The following is a 25612-nucleotide window of genomic DNA, read 5'->3' as shown; positions in this document are numbered from 1 at the left end:
CTTTGGGACGTTAGCTCTCTCACAGCCAATTTTAATGTCCCTCATTCGAATCCTGATAAAATCATAGAGATTCTTAGGGAGTTCTATGTATCCCTTTACAAGGAAGACTCTGCTCTCCCCAGTAGAGAAGTGCCAAAAGTGACTTGAGAAGTCTACACTCCCATCCATCACTGGCCATGAAGTAATGCTGCTTAGTAAACCAATAACACTGGAGGAAGTGTCCAAAGCACTCGACTCCTTCAAACTTAATAAAATTCCGGGCCCTGATGGCCTTACAGCACAATTCTATAAATCATTTGCCTCTGTACTTAATCCTACTCTTTTGGACTTATTCCAACCCTTCTCAGTATCAGGTTCCATAACAGGCTTGCCCAGCGAAGCCACTATAGAGATTGTCTGAAAAAAGAGTAAAGATCCCCTACTGGTAAAAATCTATAGGCCAATTTCTTTAAATATCTAGATGCAAAAATCTATGCCAAAATCCTCTATAAAAGACTAGAACCGCTATTGGCTTCCCTAATTGATCATTCCCAGGTAAGATTCATGAAAAACAGACTATCCAGCGACAATACTCATCTCCTTTGTCACATTATTGAGAAAGCTAAACTTTCTATCTCCAATACTGCAGCTGTCACCCTCGATGCTGGGATAGCATTTGAAAGAGTCTCTTGGCCCTTCCTTCGTGAGACTCTGTTGAAATACAACCTGGGTGAGACATTCACAAGGATGATCATTGCCCTCACAGCGCTCCCTCCACTAGAGTTTATTCTGATGGTCTTTTATCCTCTTCTTTCAAACTGGAGAGAGGCTCCTGGGAGGACTGCCCCTTATCTCCGCCCCTCTTCATCCTGACACTGGAACCACTCCTCCAGAGGATCCGCTCAAACCATTCCATTTCTGGTGTCACCTTCAACCAAAAGACAATAGAGGTGGCAGCATGCACGAATGATGCACCAATGATATTCTGATGGTGACGGAGGCCGTGGCACGCTCAATTCCCTCTCTATTAGAGACAATCGAAAGCTAAGCTACAGTGTCCGGCTACAAACTCAATTAAGACAATTCTGAAATCAAGGTATCAAACATTCTTTGCTTCAGGGATCTGTTTAAATCTACAAGTTTAACCTGGCAACCCCACTTTATTAAATATCTGGGCTTAGAATTCAATGCAGACTTATTAGAATTGCTCTAAAATAATGAAAATGTAACATTGAAAAAGGCCGAAACCCTATTGGAGGGCTGGAACCCTAAATTTTGCACATGGTTGGGCTGCATTGAGACCATCAAAATGATGGTCACCCCAATAGTTAATTATCCTATCAGTATGTAAACCCTTTCTTTCTCAGAAGGTTTCTATAAAAAATTGGACAACCTATTATCAAAATTCATTTGGCAAAATAACCGTACTAGGATCGCTCTAAAAAAATGTGATCACCTTTCACCTTAGTGGAGTGAACCTGGCTGACTTAAAAAAAAATCAATCTACCTTCCAGGCAAGCCAAGGCTCCTTGTGGTTTTCGCATCCTCCTGACTGCACTCCTTCTTGGCTAATAATTAAAAAAGAAACCTTAGGTGTACTTCATCCTGTCACATTTTTAACTGGACCTTTGGGCAGCTGTTAGGGTTACTCAGGATATCAAATGCACCCAACACTTTAAGTCTGGTAGAGGTGTTCGCCAAGGCTGTATATTGGCCCCTTTACTCTTTACACTTTATATTAATGCCATAGATAAAACCCTGGAGAAGGCCAGCCTGGACATCCCGCGTGTAGGAAATAGGACCATTCCAGTCCTCCTATACACAGATTCTGTGCTATTGTCTCGAACTCCTATAGACCTCCAGAGACTCTTGGATGCATTTGTGATTTTTATGAAATCCTTGGATTTGGTGGTAAACATCTCCATATCACACGCCCTGACAATGGGTCAACGAAAGAGTGAACCTAAAACTTTTATATGCAATGGGGCTGAGGTGACCAGAGGGACTGCTTTTATATATTTGGGGGTTCTATTCGACAACAGATACTCTTGGGTCCCCAGCTTAAAGCTAAAAAGAATGCAGTAGTGAGATCGTCGTCAGCTTTAATGGTCTTTGTGCGCAGATTGGGAGCTAGGCCTTGTGAGGCTATTCTTGCCATCTTCAGGTCGAAATGTCTGGCTATCGCTATATATTGCGCTGCCATTTGGGGTTATAAGCAAAAGGCAGGGGTTCAGATGGGTGAAAACAAATTTTTCTGCTCCCTTCTGTCTGTTCCCCTATCAACCCCAACTTTTGCCATTCATCAGGAATTAGGGATGGGGTATCTGACTGACTTGGCGAGATTGGCTCCCTTGGTCTGTTGAATGAAAACTTGGCTCAACCCAGAGCTAATGCTGAATCACCAGATCATAAGGGATTGTGTTGTTTTAGATAAAGTCAGTAAAATCCTGTGGTTGTCATAGGTTAAGGGGATGTTCATTAAACTAGGGCATCCTGACATTTATAATGCCCAGAAGGGATCAAGAAAACTGACCTTAAATGGTTGAAATCACAGTTCTTGAATATACTGAGGTTGGAACGGGAGGATCAGGAAATAGAAAAACCTTTGGTTAGGGCTCATTATCTAATAATTTCCTCACCATCAATAGAGCCCTATCTGAGAATTGTGACTAAGCCCTTCCATCGCTGGCTTCTGACCAGGTTTCGATTTAACTTGCCCAGTGTAACTGCAACAATTTCTCACCTCAGGACACTATGCACTTTATAATGTTTTGTGATTTTTATTCTGACATTAGGAAGAGGTTTTTCATTCCGCTCCTGAGGGGAAAGGGTTTTTTACAGGTCAGACCAGCTCTAATTGCCTTCAATTGTTAGATAACACCTGGAATATTTTTAATATTGCCAGTTTTCTAGTTGCTGCTGTCTGCCTTAGGAAAAAAAGAATCCCTATGGTGAATGAAACATATATTTTTAAAATTATATCGTATTGTAACTGTTTTTACCTGATATATCTTTTTAAGCTTTAGTTATTTATATACATTGTCTAGAAATTGTATACATTTTTATGACGCCCATTCGTACTGAAAGAATTATATTGTTGTTGTCCTGTGTTTTGTATTATTCTTTTATGATTTTAATTAATCAAATAAAGTGGTTTGACTGACTGACTGACCAACTGGTAATAGAATTCCCACATTCTCTGGTAAAATCATTTTTAACGATTCTAAAAGAACTGATAAAATATTAGACACTCCTCTTAATCTTTCGAACATGATATCGATTTGACACAAATCAAAGATCAAAATCTTGGGGAAAACTATTTTCTGGGGATCATGGGCATCAAACGGCATCTGGGCACTCCAGAAACACTGATCTCCTTCAGAGTACTCCAAGAACAATACAATCATCTAGACATAGATTTTTATGACTTTCTTAAGAGCCTAAGATCAGCTGCCCAGACAAAGATCCCTCCATCATGAATATTATTCTCCCCCTCAATAAGTCAGGTCACCAGGCCTCCAAACTTTATCACATCCTAAAACCAAAGCATACATCCATCACGGGGAAAGTGTTAAATAACTAGGATAACCATGGGTCCTTTCCTCCAGACAAGTGGCAGTTAATCTGGAAGTCCATTTTATCCCACAAGATCTCTCCCTCCCTCGCCCAAACAAAGTACTGGCTCCTTCATTGGACATTCCGGACACCAGCTCTACTTCATAAAATGACTCTAAGAAAGGATCCAACTTGTTAGAATTGTCATGCAGCTACAGAGGACCTCTGTTATTTACTGTTTCTCTGCAAGACGGTTGTCCCTTTCTGGGATAAAGTGATCGACTTTATTCACTCTCTGTGCGGGATACATCTTAATAATTTCTCTCCTTAACTCAGGGTTTCTTAGACCCCCAGATCTATTCAAAGAACAATAGACTTCTTGTGGTCATACTGCTGACCTCAGCTTGTAAATAAATATTGACCAACTGGAAGAACACATCTGCTACTTCTTTTCATGCATGGATTAACTGGATTACTTTTCTAAGAGGAGATGACAATATTTCCCTTCAGAACTCTCCATGGAAACCCCAGATTAATAACGTCTGGGAATCCCTCGACAGTTACTTCGCCATGACTAAAGCCCCATGAGATAGCAGGTCACCCATCCCCAGTAGTACTTGTTCACCTACTGGTACCAAATAGACATTCCAATTTTTATCTGAACATATATTAACCATGTTGTATTGTATGTACTGTATAGGTGATACTACAAGATCCTATGTAGATGCTTTACTAGTAGGCAGATTCAATAACAGAAGGTTGGAGTTCGACAATAGGGTTTTTCTACCTTCTTGTCTTTTTTATATTAAGTTCTCCCCCTGTTCCCCTATTTTGTTATGAGGCTAAGCTCAGGCTATTTCTACATTTCGATTTTGCCACTGCTTGGTTTTCAGTTGTTTCTTGAAAATGTCTCAATGAAAATCTTGAATTTAAAAAAAAGATGATTTTTAATTACAATTTCTAAGACACCAAACATGAAATGTTTACCTGTTCCCAATAAAAAATTGGCACTTGTTAAATGTAATAGGTCAACATGGATGTCCCAGGTCATGGGGGGTCTCCATGATAGTCCCTGTGCTTAAGAAAGGGGACCATAACAGCACGGCCTGCTACAGACCAATATCTTTAATTGATTCTGTGGTAAAAGAAGCGGGGGTAATCTTTAACAGATTAACAACCTGGGCGGAAGAGCACAATATAATCTCTCCTATACACCTTAGCACGTCAGGGTATAATACACCTGGCCTTTATGGACCTCTCATCGGCCTTCGATTGTGTTAACCGGGCCAAGCTATGGGAGGGCATGGGCCATATGGGCGTGGAGCAAAATTTAGTTAACTTACTGGCAGATCTGCACCAGGACACGAGGGCCAACGTACGTTACTCCCAAGAGTTAAAGGTAACAAGGGATTTTGGAGTGCATCGGGGAGTACGGCAGGGCTGTATTTTAGCTCAGTTTCTTTTTAATTTATATATCAATAATCTGGAAGAGGATCTTTTAAATACTGGAGCAGATTACCCCTATGTTGGACGTAAAGGACTACCCGTCCTACTTTATGTGGACGATGCCTTCTTGCTGGCAAGGACCGCAAAAGGACTACAATCGTTACTTAACTCCTTCTACAGCTTCATGAAATCCCGAGACCTTGCCATTAATAATGCAAAATCCTTTGTAATGAATGTAGGGAAGGGCCCTAAAAAGACACCCTCATTTCATGTTAACGGGGAGAAGATCCCTACCACAAAAACCTTCTCATATCTGGGTGTCCTGTTTCATAATCAGTTGAAATGGGGCCCTGCAGTTCAGAGGAAAAGGGGGGAGCTAACCCGGGCCAACTCAGCCATTTTTAGCTTTGCTAGGAAAATGGGCAATCGCCCAATTGCTGCATTGCTAAAAATTTACCAGGCAAAGAGTGTGGCGATAGCCTGTTATGGGAGTGAGCTCTGGGGGCATATGACAATTAATGACCTGGAGGTTGCAGAAAACAACTTTTTGAAACAGATGTTGGGGGTCCCAAAGGGAACGGCCAGTTTTATAGTGCATGAAGAACTGGGCGTTCCCTTCTTAAGTGATACTATAGTGCTACGACCCTTACTCTGTTGGTTAAATTGTTGGCTAAATAAAGACCAGCCACTTAATCATCAACTTCTGAGAGAAGCCCTATCTCAGGACAATATGCACAAAATCCAGTGGCTTAAATATCTGAAAGATTGTTTCTCAGAATTGGGGCGCCCCGAGCTTTTCATAAGACCAGAGTCTACTACCAGATCCGACGTTACATATGTGAGGAAAACCTTTTCCCTCTCTCGGTATTTACAACGAGAGGAGGTGGAACTGAATAAAAGCAGTGTCCGGAAATATGTTGTAATAAAATCCACACCCAGCATGGAACCGTACTTGTCATGGCCAAAGTCGGGCTTTGATCGATTTTTGTTAACTAGGTTCTGCTTGGACCTTTCCCACTTACTGCTTGCTGTTCCTAAGGTGAGCCACCGAGGCCAAGTGCTACCGTCCTGCGGCTGCGACAATGTGTCTCCGCAGGACTTGGTGCACTTTCTATTTATCTGTCCTTACTATGACATACCTCTGAGACTTTACCTAAAACCCCTTCTGAAAAAAATGAACTTTACACAGGTTAGACCTGCACTTTGTTATTTACAGCTGCTAACCCATGGTTGCACTTTATTTGTACCCGTTTTTTTAAAATTAGCACTAAAATTTAGAAATAGCATGGAGGGATAAATGTTTTAATTTGTTTTTAACACTGTAATGCTTATGATGAATTGTTACTTTTAATTCTGGAAGTGGTTTTTAGATTGTATCAATTTGTTCTAAACTCTGTCTATTTGATTGTGCTTTTATGGTTATTTGTTCAAATAACCGAATAAAGATCTTTGAACTTGAACTTGAATTAATAGGTCAACCTAATGAAATGCTATGAAAGAGGTAGGATCACAATAGTGAAAAACAAATTTGGGAGTTTTTCACTAACAGGACATGTAAACTCAAACGTACATCTTCAACCTTTCAATTCAAATGTACCGTGCCTTGTGGGCTACCCAGGGCCCACCTTAGTGATGATGTATATGTAATAAAATGGGAGTTTAAGGTTTGGCAAAGGGGTTATATTGCCAAGTTGAATTGGTACTTTAAAATGCATTGAGCCTGCAAAGGTAGGCCAGGGATATGTTTTAAGGGGCTACTTAAGTGGATTGCACAACTTCTGCAGGCCCACTGGTAGCATTTAATGTACAGGTACTGGGTGTATGGTATACAACTATACAAGGGACTTATTAGTAAATTAAATATGCCAAACATGTGTAAGCCAATTTTACCTTGGTCAAGGGAGGGAGCACTTTAGCAATGATTAGCAATGTTAAAGTGCAAAGAGTCCTACGACCAACAAAAACAAATCTTAGCAAAAAGTGGGGAGAAAAGGCTAACAGCCTGATTCATGTACGGGCCGTTTTGCGTGTCCCTAATAGCGATTCATAGCGAATCGCAATTTAGGACACGCAAAACGGCATTCATGTATTTTCATGGGAAAAAATAGCGACTCGCACGCGGGCGCAAATGCCGTTAGCGACCTACAAAAAACGCAGAAAAATCGCAATTTCCGCCCACCAGCGATCGGGATTGCGACACGCAATCCCGATCGCACGGGATAGCGACTCGCAATCCCGTGCGATCGGGATTGCGTGTCGCATTATCGCGGGATCCGGAAATACGGGATTACGCATTCCGAGCACCGTGATGACATCACAACCAGGAAGCTGCCAAATCGCACCTCCAAACACCACAGTGACGCAGTCATCCGACTCGAGACGACGGAAAGCAGCCGCCTAACCGCCGATAGCGTCTCCCGACCCGGCAGAAATTGCGCCCGCCATGGCTGAAGAACCACTGCCCGGCCCCAGCAACAGCGCTAGCCGAAAGCGCAAGCTGAAATTCTCCGAGTCGGAGTTGGAGAGGCTCATTGAAGGGGTGGTGGCCCACCACGCCCAGCTGTTTGGTGCAAACTCAAGGAGGGTCCCCGAGCAGGAGAAGAGGAGGATCTGGGTGGGGATTGCCTCCAGCGTGAACGCAGTTGGCGTAGCGGCAAGGTCGGTCGAAGAGATCAAGAAGCGCTGGTACGATCTCCGAGGGCGTGCAAAGGAGAAGGTGGCGGCGCGTCTCGGAGAGGCATCAGGCACCGGAGGTGGTGGACCGACTGTCCCACCCAACACCCCCCTGGAGGACCAGGTTGAGGACACTCTGGAGAGGGAGGCGTGTGTTGGTGTGATCTCCCTGGACTCCTCCCGGCCAACCCACAACACCCAAGGTAAGTGGCATGCGACTGCGACCCTGTCCCTTATGACCGTCCCTGCCCAAATAGGCTAACTCATTGGCCCTTTATCATGCCTATGTTGTGCAGCAGGAAATGCCCTGAGGCATAGTGGGAGACGTAGTATGTCCACAATGTAGTCGTACCACTATGCGGCCTGAAAGGTGCCTAAGCGCACATATCCACAGCCATCCAGGGAATGTCACCCAGCATGCATGTAACATCTGCACGTCTGACAGTCACATGCACCTAATGAGTATCCACTTACCCTCACAGGTGCAGACGACAGCAGTGACAGTGAGAGGCTGGTGATCGTCGAGGAGGCCCAGGAGGAGGTATCCCTACCCGCCACCCTGCCACCATCCACTGCCGCTGCGGCAACACCAGCAGCCCGGCCCACCACCTTACCTGCAGCTAAATCCGCAGGACCACCGCCAGCCAAGCTCAGGCCCCCCACCAATGTGCCTACAGTGCCTGCCGCACCTACAGTGCCTGCCGCACCTACAGTGCCTGCCGCACCTGTGACGCCAGCTGCCACGACACCTGCAGCTCGTCCTCCAAGATCTGGCCCAGGCACATCCGTAGCACAGCGGCAAAAGAGCAGGAGGGGCAAAGGGCATCTCCATGCCTGCATGTCCGTGGAGCGGCGAATGCTCCGTCTCCACCAGAGGCAGTCACAGCAGCAAGGAGCCATCCAGCTCCAGCTGCAGAAGATCGGCCGCAATGTGGCAGGAGTGGGCCAGCGTGTGGACCGCATGACGGCGGCCATTGAGCGCATGGCAGTGGCTATGGAGGCAAACACAGCTGCGCTGGGGAAGCAGCGCAGTGCTGCACGCAGGCGCCACCACCATCTGGTGAGCCAGATGGCAACCTACAGTCGATCCAATTATGTGGCGGCAAATGCCACCTCCCAGCTCTCCCGACGCTCAATGACACAGCAGCACCAGCTGGTCCAGTGCTGCGAAGAGGTCACCCGAGTGCTGGAGCACCTGACCACCGCCGTGGTCCCACTGCTCCAACCTGTGGTACCGGCCGTCATTGGGGGAGACGATGGGAGTGAGGCAGCCTCCAGTGTGAGCAGCAACTCTGCCACACAGGCCCCCCCACCTAGGCGCAGCACCAGGGCAACGCCTGGTCCATCTGGGCTGGATGAGGATGAGGAGCCTCAAAGGCGGCTTGGAAATGTGCGCAGGAAGCAGCATTGACATTGTGTCAGGGACACAGCCACAGGCTGAGGATAAGCCTGCCAAGCAAAATAACATGCAGTATGCAGGAATACTGTATTTTTTATGTAAATAGTTATTTCCATGTCCCTTTTCTGTTGTGAATCAAAGAAATACATTTATTTTGAAGCATACATTTGCCTTGTGTTATCATTATATTTAGCATGCATTTGTGATATGTGGGGTGGGGGAAGGGGGTGGGCTAGAAATAGTTATCTGTGAAGTGGTTGCGACGTCTGTGGCCTTCAGCTGGGTTCTCCCCGCATGCATGGTGCGCATTTGCTGGTGGCCGGTCGTCCCCCTCAGATTCACTGCCTGAGATGTCAACTGGTATCCGCCGCTTGGTAGCAATGTTATGAAGCATAGCACAGACAGACACAATGCGGCAGCACGCTGCAGGACTGTAATACATGGCCCCACCTGTCTTGTGCAGTATACGGAACCTGCTCTTGAGCAGGCCAAATGTCCTTTCTATACAGTTCCTTGTCCGGATGTGCGCAACATTGTAGCGCCGTTGCTGAGGTGTGGCAGGGTTGAGGTAAGGGGTCAGGAGGTATTCCCGTAGGGCGTAGCCACTGTCACCTGAATGAGAGGAGCAGATGTTGATTGCCTGTGCAGCGCAGTTACTTCATAGCAATGTGACATTGTCGACAAAGTGTACTTACCAAGTAGGTGTCCTTCCCCAAACTCTCCCCTGATCAGTCGTGTGTGGAGTCCGCTGTGCCTGAAGATGAAGGAGTCATGGGTACTCCCTGGGTACTGGGCCACAATGTCAGTGATGATGCTCTTGGCATTGCAGACCATCTGTATGTTGAGGGAGTGGTAGCACTTTCTGTTGCGGTACATATACTCCGTGCCAGCTGGTGGGCAGATGGCGACGTGGGTACAGTCTATGCAGCCGAGGACATGGGGAAAATGGGCAACATTATAAAATTGTAGTTTAGTGAGGTCCAATTCCTGTTGGCTCGTGGGAAATGTGATGTACCGGTGGAGCTGGCTGAGCATGGCGTCAACAAAAGTGTGGAGGCAGCGTGACATGGTGGGCTGGGATATCCCCCCAGCAGCGGCTACTATGCCCTGGAAACTGCCGGAGGCCAGGAGGTGCAGGCTGCACAATACCTGCACATGTGTGGGCACAGAATTGTTTCGCCTTGTTGGGTGCTGCATGATGGGGTCGAGTTCTTGTATCAGCCAGGTGATCATTTCCCCATTCAGCCTGTATTTAGCATAAATCTGTTCTCTGGTTTGGCCCAGCAAGGTGACCCGCAGCCGGTAAATCCTTGCCTGCCTCATGCGTCTCCTCCGTGCTGCTCGCTGTAGCCTTCGCCGCCTCACCACCATGTACATCCCTGGCATTGTGGAAAGCCTAATGCTGCTGCTGAATGTCCTTATGTGTGATTGGTCAGGCCCGGCCCTGTTGGTGATAGGTCAACGGTTTTTTGAAAAAAATTTTCTATGCCTTTCATGGTTACCACCTGCTTTGAGTTGTCCTTATTTTGCGCCGTGCAAATAGCGATTTCTGGCTTTTTCGCACATTGCGATTGTTCTTGATTGCCGATAGCGAGTTTCTATTGCGATTTCGCTATTATTTTCGCAGATTCCGTGGTGTGTCGCTAATTCCGATTCGCTAATGCTCTGCGGCAGGGATTCTGCGATTATTTTAGCGACTACGCAAATATGTGTTAGCGAATTCGCTATTTTGTTGTTGGATGCCGATTACGGAAATTGCGCCCGCAATTGCGTTTTCGCAGCGATTGCGGGCGCAATTTCACTTCATGAATCAGGCTGTAAATGTTTTGGGGTCGATCACTCTAAGGCTAACAGGTCTAACATAGATCCCATAGCTTTGTGGTGCATTCCAATTACAAATTAGCCTATTTACCCACCATGACTACAAGATTCTCTGAAACAAGACATGAATAGTACCACAGTGCCAGTTCATCTAAAAAGTAGAGGATTATATTTCTGAAAGATTCCTAAACTCAAAACTAAAATTCCAAATGTGATTGCATAGATGCTTCAACAGATTAGAGAACATTTCACCACATTGCAATCACCGACACACTTACCTGTTTGCCCTGTGGTGAGTGCTACTTTCTTTAAATTTTTTTAACGGGGATTGCACCCCACACTTTTGCTTTCCTTCCCAACTTCCTGACAGTCATTTCCCCACATACAACTGCAGGGCTAATTAATTAGGCGCTGCAGTGCAGATGGGAAAATGCCCGTCGGCAGGGACATCATGGGTCAAATTCTGCATTCCAATTTAACATATTACCCATTTATCAAGCTTTCCTAGAACCACACACACAGAATATTTGATCCTGTTGTTCATTGACATGCAGACAAATTGATTTATTGTTGGCATATGAGTGAAATCAGTTTCATGAGATAAAGTAGTGAACAAATATAGATTATATAAAGTATAAGAGACACTGCTGATGTAGGAAGCACTTCAAATGTTTTGAGTTAAAGACAGACTATCAGCACTTTTTCTTTGTTTTCTGTCAGTCAGATGTGATTGAAGCCATAAGCTGTGCCACATCAGTACTTTGCAAACAACTTAAGATGCTTGACTTGGATAGAAGAATCCACTGTCTCAAATCCCTGCAGATAGGATAATTACCACTAACGTAGTCATCCATATCTCACAGTGGCAGCCATTATATTTTCTTACAATGCATGACACAACAGGTGTTTCAAAACCATGTAAGGACAGAAACATACCAATTTAGTAAATTAAATTTCTCTACAAGAGCTAAAGTTGATAATGTCCCAATGTTTCTCATATGTTAAAATGCTAAAATATAATGGAAGATATTTACAGATTATCAGTTGTGTGGTAGTTACTTGTTTTGTGGGGATAGCTTTTGTTCAACATGTTAATACTGAATTCATGAGGCCAGTTATGCCCAGGGCAGGTATATGATTTTCAGGAATAATATATTGTTAAATAAATAGTATTTAAATGTATCTTACATATTGTGGAAGTGTGGTACAATTAGTTCACATTTTGGTATGTCATTGCAACAGACAAATGGCATACAAGTGCATCAGAGAGCCATTCTCAAGTTAGTAGAAATGGAAAATAGCGCGTTGGATAATGTGCCCTATAGGAAAATATTGTAGATGCTGAACAGATTAACCCATATGATTGGCTAGAGATGCATCCCACAATACAGTCTGCTATCCCTACCCTTTAACCCTTTACATTGTTTATACCTTTCCCACACATAGGTGCATGAAGTATGTTTGGATACACCTTCTAAAAAAAAGGTTGTGACAAAGGCTTATTAACTATCTATTTCCTATTTTGCATTCAAAGTACTTCTAGCCCCACCACCAGTCCTCCTTGACCATTCTAGTGCTAATATATGGATGGCTGGAAAGAGTCATATCAGCTTATTTTTAACAAGCATTGAAAATGCACTAGGTCTCTCATTTGCTTGATTCACAGCTATTGGCATTGTAATTGATAATGTGTTTTGTTTTTGTTTTATGGACTGTATGTATGTATTGTTTAGTTTAATTATGTGTGTTGTATTGTAATTGTTAGTTGTGTAACTGTGTGGCATTGAATTTTGTAGCATGGGGTGTATTTATGTAGTGGAATTATGTGTTATGGTGTGTAGTGTAAATATGTTGTTTGAAATTAGGTTGTATTGATTGTACTTTAATTAATTGTGTGTTTATGTATTGTAATTTTGTGAATGTGTGAATTGTGTTGTGTAGTGGTATGTGCTGGAGTATAATTTTGTGTTGTATTTTTGAATTATGGTGTATGGTGTGTAATTTTGTGTTGTGCATTGGATGTATGTGGAGTGTTGATTAAATTGTTTTGTTGAGTTGAATTATGTGGTTTGTTGAAATATGTGTTGTGAATTGTAAATATGTTGATTTAAATTGTGTGGCGATTGAACTGTGTGGATAGCTTTGCCTATTTTTGTGAGAAAAACTAAAACTAATAGGAGGAAAGCTGCAGATTAGTGTATTTGTGTGTTAAAAAATGCACTAGGTCTCGCATATGCCTTATTTACAGCTATTGGCATTGTAATTGATAATGTGTTTTGTTTTTGTTTTATGGAGTGTATGTATGTGTAGGGTAGTGGAATTATGTGTGTTGCATTGTAATTGTTAGTTGTGTAACTGTGTGGCATGGAATTGTGTGGCCTGGAGTATATTTATGTAGTGGAATTATGTGTTTTACGGTGTGTAGTGTAAATATGTTGTTTGTAATTAGGTTCTATTGATTGTACTTTAATTAATTGTTTTGTGATTGTGTGTTTATGTATTGTAATTATGTGAGTTTGTATATTGTGCTGTGTAGTTGTATGTGTTGGAGTATAATTTTGTGTTGTATTGTTGAATTATGTGGTATCGTTTGTAATTTTGTGTTGTGCATTGGATGTCTGTGGAGTGTTGTATAATTGGTTGTTGAGATGAATCATGCGGTTTGTGTTGAAATATGCGGTGTGGATTGTAAATATGTTGATTTGAATTGTGTGACGAATGAACTCTGTGGATAGCTTTGCCTTTTTTTGTGAGAAAACCGAAAACTAGTAGGAGGAAAGCTCCAGATTAGTGTTTTTATGTTTTAAAAATAATGATGTCAGGACCTATTTTGACCTTTTATAGTGCTTATTATTGTGATGGCCAAGATGGAGTAGCGACAGAGAGAAAAGATGCCACCTACTAGAGGAGAGTATGTATTTTTATAATTACCTTTGGAGAAATAATCAGATGGTCCCACCTACCAGAGAAGAGAAGGTATTGCAAGAAGGCTATTAAAGAAAAGCTGATACCTGTTGAGATTCACCAGCCAAATTACTAATAGCCATAATTAAAGGCGCTGGAAAATGGCACTGCGCGGTGCCTGCCGCTTTGTGCATGCAAAGGCCCCCCCATGTGCACCCCCCAACACCCCAACACTAAGGACTACATGATTTTCCACACCGGAAAAGCCGCCGCGGAAAAGCATGTTTTCTGCCCCATCCTAATATGGCTGGCGGTGTCTGATAGGCACCGCCACCATATTAGAGCTTTTCCGCCACGGTTGGAAGGCGACCATGGCGGAAAAGCAGCGGACGGTCTTCCCATCCGCCGATGACCCCCCAGCCATCCTAATCTGGCGGGGGGCTTCCTCCGGCCTGGAGGATGGGGATTCACCTCAATCCTAATCTGCCCTTAAATTTGTAGCCCGATACCGTGGAATATTTGGTAATAATTTCCAATAAAGATGGGATTGAGGAAATTGGATCACTAATAAATAACAACACATCATCAGCATAAGCTAAAGTTTTAAGAGTAACATCCTTTATCGTAATACCTTTTATAGCATCACAATTCCTTATATGATAAAGGAAAGGTTCAATTCCCAGGAGAAATAAAAGTGGGGAAAGGGGACAACCTTGCCGTGTTCCTCTAAAAAGGGAAAATTGAGTGGATATTTGACCACTGATAAATAATCGAGCAGTGGGAGCAAAATACAAGGCAGAAATCATACGAATAAACGAGGGACCAAAATTAAAGGATAATAAAGTCTGGAATCAAAATTGCCAATGGAGTTTATAAAAGGCTTTTTCTGCATCTAAAGCCATAATTCCAGAGGGAGCAAGTAAAGTAGTGTCAACAAACAGGTCCCTGTAGTTTTACCAACCAGTTATGGTTTCAAACACAAGAACAGATTTGAGCATCCACTGAACACTCGAGATACCACTAGTGCCACAACTAACATTGCATAATCATAGCCAAGGGAAACAATAAGATAAGGATCAGTAGAATTAGATCTTTAAAAAATATACAATTTATTCAATACAATACATTGTTCAGCACAGAAGTGTGGTAAATAAAGTATTACCCTGTCATAATTTCTATAAATAAACAAAGGGTCATGCATTAAATGAGAGGCAAAATCCGTGGTGTCCGATTCAAAAGGACTTTATTTCAATAACTCGAGTTAGGGGAGAATCGGTTCCATCACCACGAAGGTTCAGGAAGGGTCTTCTAAACTTTATTCACAGAGTACAATATTTATACATTCAATTTCCGCACATAGAGGAGGAGCGCTCCAGGCAGAGCAAAAGAAAGAGAGATAAGAGCATGTGGGCGTGCAAGAGGGCGTACATGTGGGCGTTCACTTGAGGAGTCATAGGTGAGTCATAGGTGGGTGGATGCATGGGGGGGGTTGCATGGCCAGCTGGAACCTTTACCCTACTTGTGTGCGCAACTTGATCATGACGTGCAATTGACGTGTAACTGGGGGGGTGCTGACTTTCGGTCTAGTAGGGAGGCCTTCAGTGTCACGGCGACCAGCACGTCTGGTATTATCTGATATCTTAAGTCCGGAGATGTATTATCTGAAGCAAAGGTCGCTCATCACCAAGAGCCAGTGTGGGCATATATTTCTTCGTTCATTGCATGGGGGCCTTGAGCTTTCTATGGACGCGAGCTCTGCAAATCACTTAAACGGAGACAGAAAGGCTAGGCCCTATCTCTGCAGACGGGTTATGTTTACCTCCTTCACCAGGCAGGAATGTGATTCTGTAGAGCAAGCAGATAACTGTTGTGCAAAATACTGTCTCGGCACCCCGTGCTGGGCCCCTCTCGGCTTAGCCAAAAGTATGCGAGGTCAGGGATACGTAGCTGCAGCCCTCAGTGTGTCTGGAGGCATGAAACCTTAATTCGGGGACTGGCTCTGGCTGAGCCACAAAACGGAGAAATGGGTTCTTCTCGATTTTAAAAGTGCACAATGCAAACACATGGGCAACATGGGCCTCAGTGCGAAATTAACGTTTCTTTTATGGAAGACTTGGTGACAGGCATCCTAATGTGGGACGTAAATGCAGAGGCATCATTATTGCAGGCCATAGAGGGAAAATGCATGGGTGACATGCACGTACACTAAACGTTGGGGTACCCGCAGGGGACACATTGGCCATGTAAAATGTCTTTTCCCTCAGAAGTACCATAAAAGAACAATTAAAATTAAAAAATGTGACAATTCACATAAACATTTTAAAAACAGAAAAAGCAAGTTGTGGACGCAGCGTTTCGGTATTTGGTTTTACACCTTCATCAGGACAGTTTTCTATTTAATAAAAGAAACATACAATTAGTGTACTTTGTCATCGATTTTTTGAACATAAACATGTTTACATAATAATCATTTTGTCTATCCTCAGACACAACAATTCACAATATTTCAAAACAAGCATTTTGGTACTTAAGGGCACTGATCAAGGCATCTAGTGGATCACAGTTTCAGACTGTGGAGCAACATTGTAGTATAGGTTTTCACACTTCCCCTAAACTATAATCGGTTTCCAAAGTTTTATTTTATGAAAACGCATATAACTATATCCCAAAAAACATTGCGTACCTCACGTCAATTGAATTTTGTTCAAGGCTTCACGTTAGTATTAAAATGTCGTCTTTGGTTCCGTGAGCTTTGTTTCATCAATTTAAAAGGAGTAAATATCCTCTTGATTAAAAAAACCTTTTGGGATAGAAAAGGAGACCCACTTACCACACAGGTATGCTCATGTTTAGTATCTATCTCAAAATTACCCAGGTATTTTACCTTAGAATATTCCGGTTTTACTCAATGGAAGTAATTACATAGGAGCTATCGAGGTCTGTATTCTTTCAGAATGGAATTAATTTTCTCTCAAAAATAAAACCTTTAGGGATAGATAAGGAGACCCGCTTATTACACTGGTAGGATATTATTTAGTATCTATCACACATTTAGCATGGCATATTACCTTAGGTTATTGCGGGTTGATCGATGTAGGTATGTACAAGGGAGCCACCGAGGTCTATGTTCTTTCAGAGCATACTGCAAAGAGTGAATGTTAATTCATTTTAAGTAACTTACTATCTCCAGTCTCTTAATTATACCCAAGGTTTACTTTAGTCAACTTACCTAGTATAGATATAGCAAGGCCTGGGTTGCGCATCCGAATGTTTGTTGTGATGTCTGCACTCTATTCAAGGGATGTTCTCCTTACATGGTTTGTTCAATTAACTATCTACGAAGAACAATAGAATTGCCTTGTTTTTTATTCTCTTCTGTGTAATATACTCTATCCTACCTCAAGTCTTCGTGGTCTATGTACTCAAGAGGTCTTAATATGATTATTTAACATGTTTCTGTTATGTTTGGGTTTTCATTAGTCGCATAACATGTTTAGTATTAGTTAAACACATGTCTTTTAACCTATTGTTGGTCTTGTTATAACTGGAAGTATTTGAACGCGAAACATGATCGGATTAGAATTATTATTAGGTGTGTGTCTTTAGAACTATCTTAACTACGCATTGCTTTTACCGGCAACCTCCTAGGTGGTATGATGGTATTACAAATAGGCGCTAGAGCCTTAGCTATCCTGAGTACTGTTGTATCAGGAAATAGTTGGACACAGAACGTGTTCAATTTAGTATTATTAGGCGCGTGTCTATACGTGGTAGCGCATTGCCTTTATCGGCGACCTACTCCGTAGTATATTACTATTTCTAATGGGTACTGAAGCCTTAAGTCGGCATTATTTTAACTATCGTCAGCCGCACAACCTGTTTAGTAAGGCGTTTATGGAACGCATATCTATTGACTTATGGCATGTTGTACTAAAACTTAAGATTACAAGATTAGTTACCCAAGCATTACGTCGCATAAGTGGTATAACTCTCTTACATGTTTGTCAGAGATCGGCTTCCCTGCTCCACTTACACTTCTGCCACCTTAGTAAATCAAACGTATCGTTGTTTTGCGGCGGATTTTACACTTTCCCCGACTTTGAAATCTCGCGAGAAAACAACACCGAGATTTCAATGTAAAAAGCGTGGTAGAAAGGTCTAATTCAATCCTATTGGTCGCATTGTTTTTTTCTTTTAATCAACCAACTTTATTGAGACATATGATTTTCGTAAACACTGGAAATAGGACTAGAAGAAAGACCTAAATAAACTTATAGGGCTTGTATTATGCTCACTGGACCAGAATTGATCGATATATGTATACATTTCTGACATTTATCAATTTGCCATTCTTTATTAATCAGTATACATATTCAGGGCGTTAATGTTATAAATATTCAGGGTGGAGCTTTGAAAATTAACCAACCTTGTGGTAGTTTAATTTTCTTTAATCAGTATGTATGAGCATTTGGCCACTGTTCAAAATGTCTTTTTAAGTTAGTATAAATAACTAAAGTAGAAAATGCAACCAATAATTTAATAAATATTTTGTGGCTTGCATAGTATGTATTTCATGATGTCTATTCCTACAGCTGAGAGACTAAGGGGTGTAGTCCTGTGTAAAATATACAGCTTATCCCGACTTTTCATCCTTTATCTCTTATATTTATGTTGTATGCCCAAAAACGTTTTTTGTCCCTAAATACTGCCATGATGACATTTCCCTAAAGAGACAGGATGTATATTATATTAGTTTCTCAACTTAGTCGTATCTTGATCAGGATTTTACAGATACTTTGGGCCTCTTAATTAAATTGCAGACTACGAGCCTCTAAATTAATTTACAGACTGCAGAGTGCTCTGTGAACTACTGAGACATCTGCTATCACAAGACGCGCTTACAGTCTTCTCTGTTATTAAGGCCCTTTCGTACAGTGTTGAAGCGGGACATGTATTGTCTTAAGTCCACACCACATAAGATCATTAATTTTATGGTGTGCTTCCGCCCAGTGTTCCGTGAGTGGTGCTCCTTTCTTATTAGTCCTAACAGCAGACTTATGTTCATGGTATCTCGAGTGTTCAGTGGATGCTCAAATCTGTTCTTGTGTTTGAAACCATAACTGGTTGGTAAAACTGCAGGAACCTGTTTGTTGACAATATTTCTCTCCTTGTCCCTTATTGGATCTCTAAGAAGACCTCCCTTTTCTCTTTTATTTTGATACAGCAAGTAAGGTAGGACTTTGTTCAATTATATGTAATAAGGTTCTCGTATTGTTAGCAGAATATCTATTCTTCATGAATCCTGACTGATCTGGGTGGACAATAGAGTGAAGTACAAGGGCCAACCTGGAGGCAAGAATTTTAGCATATAATTTACAGTCTTGATTAATTAAGGATATAGGATGATAATTTGAGACAAAGGCAGGATCTTTATCAGGCTTAGGAAGTACAATAATTAAAGCATCAGCAAAAGAACCTGAAACAGTTCCTTAAGAACCGAAAAAAGTATAAAGTTGAAATAAATATGGCAAAAGATGAGACTGGAATTCCTCATAAAATTTAGCTGGAATACCATCAGGACCTGGAGACTTATTTTTTTGAAGCAATTTTATGTCAGCTAAAATTTCACCATTAGTAATGGGTAAATCTAATCCAAGTCTATCTGATTGTGATATTTGGGTTGGCTTGTTATATAGATTAGAGTAAAAATCCAGAAATTCTTTAACAATATCATTATGGGATATAGCAATCTTGCCTTGAAGACCATGAATAGAGGTAATCTGTGTTTTATCTCTTTTGATACGTAGATAATTCGCAAGGAGTTTCCCAGACCTATTGACATTGAAACAAAATCTAGCATTCGATTTAGAAAGTTGGACACCAACTCTTTTACTGAGGGTAGAATTAAATTCATAACAAAGCTTGTGTAGTTTAACTTGGCATTGAGGATTATTGGATGTAATAAATAATCGTTAAAATTTCGCTATTTGTTGCTCCAGGTGTTTGATATTGGCATTAACGGATTTGTTCTCGTAGGCCATAATAGAAATTGTAGCACCTCTAATATAAGCCTTAAATGCATCCCATCTATTGACAACAGAAGTCGAGTCGTCCGGATTAAACAAAAAATATTCTTGAATGGCTTGTAATAGTTTCGGCTTATTATGCTCATTAAGAACAATACCGGTATTCATACGCCATCTGGTTTGCTTAGTAAAAGAGGAAGATATGTTTAAAACAAAAGAAATCAAACATGATCAGATATGTCAATATTACCAATGACGGGGTTAGTTGCAGATTGAATAAGTGGCGTAAAAAGTAAAAAATAATCAATTCTAGAATGCGAATTATGGGGATTGGAAAAAAAGGTAAAACATTTACCAGTAGGAAAATGCAGTTGCCAATTGTCAGCTAACTTGGTGGTATGAATAAAGGATTTAAAAGCATGAAATACCTTAGGAGGATGAAATTTAATACTAGACAACCTATCTAATAATGGGTCAGCAATAACATTAAAATCACCCCCAACAATCAATGAAACTTTACCCAACTTTAAAACTTCTGTAGTAATAGTAGACCAAAAAGTAGGGTCATAAGCAGTAGAACCACAAATTTGAGGCAGAAATAAAGTTGAATCATGAATTTTAATTTTGACTATTACATATCGGTCCTCTGAATCTGAAATTTTACTTAAAACTTGACAGTGTCATTTTTTCGCAAAAAAGATAGCAACACCATTTGTCTTGCCATTAGCAGGAGACGATACAATAGTATCGACTCATCTCTTTTTCATATAATGTAATATTTTGTCCTCAATGTGAGTCTCTTGAACAAAACTAATGTCTGCTTTACAACTTCCTAAATAATCTGAAATTTTGAAACAGCACAATGGTTCAGCACCCCACACAGTGTGCATTTGACAATAACATTCAATACAATAGTCCGAAAGAAAGTACATCAGTAGGACTTAAAGTTATTTTCTTGCTTTTATTGACAATCTTCAAGTAAAAAAATGTAGCCAACGCGTTTCGTCCGTAGGACTTCTTTAGGGCGAAAGGTATTCCTACGTATTTTTTCAAGGTTTTTCTCTCAGAACTTTTTATATTATGCGTTTTCAAAATTTCAGCTGTGAATGGCATTAATGGCCTTATTATGTGTAGCCGTAGTCAAATCCCTTTTTTTTTTTTTCAATTTTTATTTTCAGGACATCAAATGTGCAGGGCATAAATGGCCTTATTATGAAGGATAGCAATCAAATCCTTATGTGCATCATGATCAGGGGGTCACCAAAGACGTATTTATTCACTGTCCACAACCCATCAGTTTTCGATCACGAGCAGCGTGTGCCTTCTCCCTCGGTACCAGTGGTTCGAGGGAGAAGGCACACGCTGCTCGTGTGAATGTTAATGGTATTATCAGAAATGTTCATCGATAAACTTACCATATCTTTTCTAACATTTTTAATTTCTGAGGCAATGGAGTCTGTATTACTATGAAGAGCTTGAATTTCTTCCAAAATCAAAGATAATGAGGGTTCAGTTGAATCAATCGCCTTAGATTTAATTGGAGGAGGAGAGACTTGTTGTTTCCTTTTAGAAGGCATAGAATTTTTATTTTCCATTTGAATAAAGCAATGAAAGGCAAAGAATTCAATGAGAAAATGGGTAAAATGCTTAAAGAAATAAGGCAGCAAAATGAAATCTTCAATGAAGCAGGTGCAGCAGCAAAAATGAGCTATGGGTGTGGTTAGGCCAAAGCCAGGCCCTTTCCTGAAGGTTGATCCTCCTCTCTGACTGACTGACCTGGCAGTTCCTGAAAGCAGGGCTAGGAGCAGGAGCAGGATCGAGGAAAAATGATGCACCACCGATGAAAATGGCTAAAAAGCACCAAACCTGACAGGTACAGTCTTTAAATCATGAAGAAATGTATTTTCGCCGTGTTTTTGATGAAAAATCGGCGTAAAAAATGTAAAAATCGGGTCTGATTTGCCGGAGCTCTTTAGGCGGCGGCCATCCTGGTTAACACGATCACGCATCTCCACTTTATGTGCTTTCAGTAACACAAAATAACAAAAGGAATATAATCTGTAAAGTCACATACACGGGGTTAAGCACCAAAATAATAAGAACCCAGGCACTTTTGGAGTTTATTTAAAAAACACTAGTAAAAAAACAACTGTAACTACGTATTTAAATGTACAAAGAAATAAAAGTACAAACGTTTTTTAAACAAAATGCGTTTTAGACAAAACGCTTTAAACTTTTTTCTTCAAATAAATTTGCGTACACGATTATTTAGTAACTGGAGGAACATATTGTAATGCAATAACATTTAGTTCAAATGAAAAACACAGACCGAAAACCTGCTATAGTGTTAAACACCAACATGTTTTTGCCAGTTGGAAAGGAAACCTGACCAAGATAATTAAGTGCTTTAAGCCTGGCAGTAAATATTGTAATCTATTGGCATGCAGCATCTGTGAGATGCAAATCAACTATCAACAGGAGGCTAAACTCCTAAAAAAAAGTAGGTCACTGCTGAAGTAAGGGAAAAAACACAAATTCCTTTTCGTATTCGCATACTTTTAAATGCACGCTAAATGCAATTACCTTGTTGTAGTTGAGAAAAAACAATAGTTCTTATTTCCCCAAATTTAACAAGCAGTACAGACCCAGGAGACTCCGTAAAAATAAAGGAAAAAAAAGACAAGCAACCACTGTGCTAAAAATGAAAGCGCTGCACCCATGTACTAAAACACTAGCATTGCTAAAAATAATATTGTTTTTTATGGTGCAGTCCAACGTGCAATTATAAATCAACTAGCAGCCCGTCCCGACGTTGTCTGGGAGCAAAAGGCTGCTTCAGGGCCCCCGCCCGCCCCACAGAAGAGTTGTCTGTGCAAGTCCTGGCCCTGTTCAACTGATTTGGCCCACTTGTTATTTTTTTAATTCGTATGTATTGTTTTCCGCTTTTATGTTGTCCGCAAGATGTGAGGAAAGTGTTGTGTCACCTGTTTAATGTTTTTTTTTTCTTTCGAAGGCTCTTTCAGTGTGTTCGTTTTTGTATCTCTTCAAAGAAGTATCCCTTTCGTTTTGTCAATTGTGTGGTGAAGTCCTGGCAGTGCTCGAGTGATTATGGGCAGTTGTGTTATTTTCGTTATTCGTATGTCTTATTGTAAGCGTTTTATCTTGTCCGCAAGATGTGAGGAAAGTCTTGTGAATGCGCAGTCGATTGCATTTCTCCGTTAAGAAATGTCGGCTTTTTTTGTTCGTGTTTACCCCCCTGTGATGTCGTTGGTCAATGGCCAATAGTTAAAGACTTTATTTTTTGGTAAGCCGAAGTCGTGTGTTTTTTTCTTTAGTGCGTTGTGATTGGTGTAGTATGCGATTAATCCTGCCCCCTGTGTGGCGCAATTTGACACTCCTCGTCGATGGAAGGCCCGCCCGGTTTTTAATGCTAAGGCGTCAATGTTATCTGGGTAACTGCAACGAATGTGTGCATATTTCTCATAGCGCGCACCTCTGCTGTTTTTGTATATTGGTGTTACCGCGCTGTATGTGTGAATTTAAATTCATTGAAAGCGCATTTCTGCTGTATGTGTTGGGATTTGCAAATGTTTGTTAGAAATTCATTGAAAGCGCATTTCCGCTCTATGTCTGCATATTGTGCGTTCTAAATTCAGTGAAAGCGCATTTCCGCTCTATGTGTGCATATGCAAGTGTGTTTTGAAGTCGCTTGGCCTATGTTTGTAATTTGCACTTGGCACGGCCCTGTAAACACCCACATTTGTTGTTTGAGACGCCCACGGCCACGACCACGCCCCCAAGGGACTAATTTACCACTTTGGGCGTTTTTGCTTTTTTAATGTATATGGTGTACTTATCTATAGCCTATGTCCTTCTGCAACATCTCCCCTTTCAAATGGTGTATTGGGTGTAGTGATTGGTGCATTACTTTTGTAGTTTACCTGGCTCAAAGGTTTGTGTTCTCTCTTTATATTAGTAGTATAGATATGTGAATAGCTGACATACAAGCCAAAAAAACCATACATGCTGCTTCTGATATAAAAAGCATTGGAAGCTGCTAACTAATTAAACCCCACCACCAACTTAAGCACTTTTAAAGCGGAAAAAACACAACATACTGCCAATAGGTAGCGATTGGAAACATCAGAAATAAGTGGCAGTATAGATAATAACAAAAGACAAAATAAAAGTAATAACAGTAAGAGCACAACAAACATGCATAAAACTACTATGCAAATACGAATAGCAAATTTAAAACGTGCACCAATGTACTCCGCACCGGTAATCACACACATGTTAAAACGCACACCACTGACCTCTACCCGCAGAAGTACACAATATGCGCAGTCTATTTGCAAAGTCCAATTCAGACAGTCTCCATAGTCTCCGAAACAGCAATTAACGTAAAAAAAGGAGACGCAGGGAGCAGTAAGTGACACCAAAAGAGGGTTAAAAAGAATATGGGCACAACACACATACATTTAAAACCGTAATGCAGGTATGGCTACCAGTGGAATACACCGAAACCTGATACATCAAAAAGTCAGTTAAACATAATAATAGCAGGAGCACAAAACATGTACCATTAACACTGTGATAAAAGAGCAGGTACCAAGAGTGAAGAAGAAAAAATGCACCAAAAGTGGATGCATCAAACACTGCAATACAAAATATACTAGACGCGAAAGAAAAAAAAAAGTTCCAAGGCAAACACTTGTGCAGCATGTCTATTGTACTTAGGCGGTGCTGCATAGGCATTCCCCCAAAAAATAGAGGCTGATCTACAAAGCACATTAGCCTGTCACAACGAAAAAATGCAAGCAGATGAGAGGTGAAGCCAATTAGAAGCAAAGAGGTGGAGTAGGTAGAGTTTGCCTAGATAAACAGTTTACTTGATGTCTCAGAGAGACAGCGCATGCGCTGCCTAGGCGAGACTTAAAAATGAGATGGTTTGATCTTGGAGACCACTGTGAACTTCATTCTATTAGCTGCTGTTAACACTGACACCCTGGGCATGGTATTCCCCCAAATCTTCGTTTTTGTGGAATTCAATTTTCTTGGCTTTAGGACTCTGGGCAATGCTAAATTGCTTGCTAACTCTCCATAAACATGGTAAAAGTGGCAAACACCTAAATGGCACACTTAATTTACTTGTAAGATTTTTCATAAATGGTAGTACATGTACCCAGGGATTTTTAATTAAATTATACTACTTGGCTGGCAGTTCTCATTGTACCACCCACTACAATAGTCCTTTAAAACATCTCAGGCCTGCTAGTGCAGCTAGTAGTGCAGTTTTAAACTGCCATTTCCACCTGCCAAAATAAATCTGCTTTCAGGCCTAAACCTTGTGTAAAGATTCTCAAAAGATATAGTAGGTTACCACCAGCTTTCAGCTTTCAGCTTTCCAATCCACTCCTGCTTCAGAATCTATTTCCCCAACATTGCAATGTTCTACTAACTCTACACAACTCCCCCTGATACGTACACATGACAATTGTCAACAAGAAAGAAAAAGAGAGCTTATGCTTTTGCAACTTAAATATATTACTAAATAAATATCTCTAAGAACATATGTGCACAATAAATATATGTATATAACATCACATGTAAGGATGCATGTGATGCAAGCAGTTAGCAAGTCATCCATAGCATGCAAGTGCACAAGAATTTACACAACAACATTTAGAAATAATTATTCTTCTTTATCGTCCATGTCTCTTTTTAGACTCTTGCACACACTCCCCAAACTCCACACAGATCCATCCTTCAAAATCAGTACACTGCATTTTATCTCTTTTACCTTGAC

Source organism: Lissotriton vulgaris, unplaced genomic scaffold (genome assembly GCF_964263255.1).
Source record: "Lissotriton vulgaris unplaced genomic scaffold, aLisVul1.2 SCAFFOLD_516, whole genome shotgun sequence".
NCBI lineage: Eukaryota > Metazoa > Chordata > Amphibia > Caudata > Salamandridae > Lissotriton > Lissotriton vulgaris.
The sequence above is the reverse complement of the archived record's forward strand: the minus strand, read 5'-3'. Positions refer to the sequence as shown.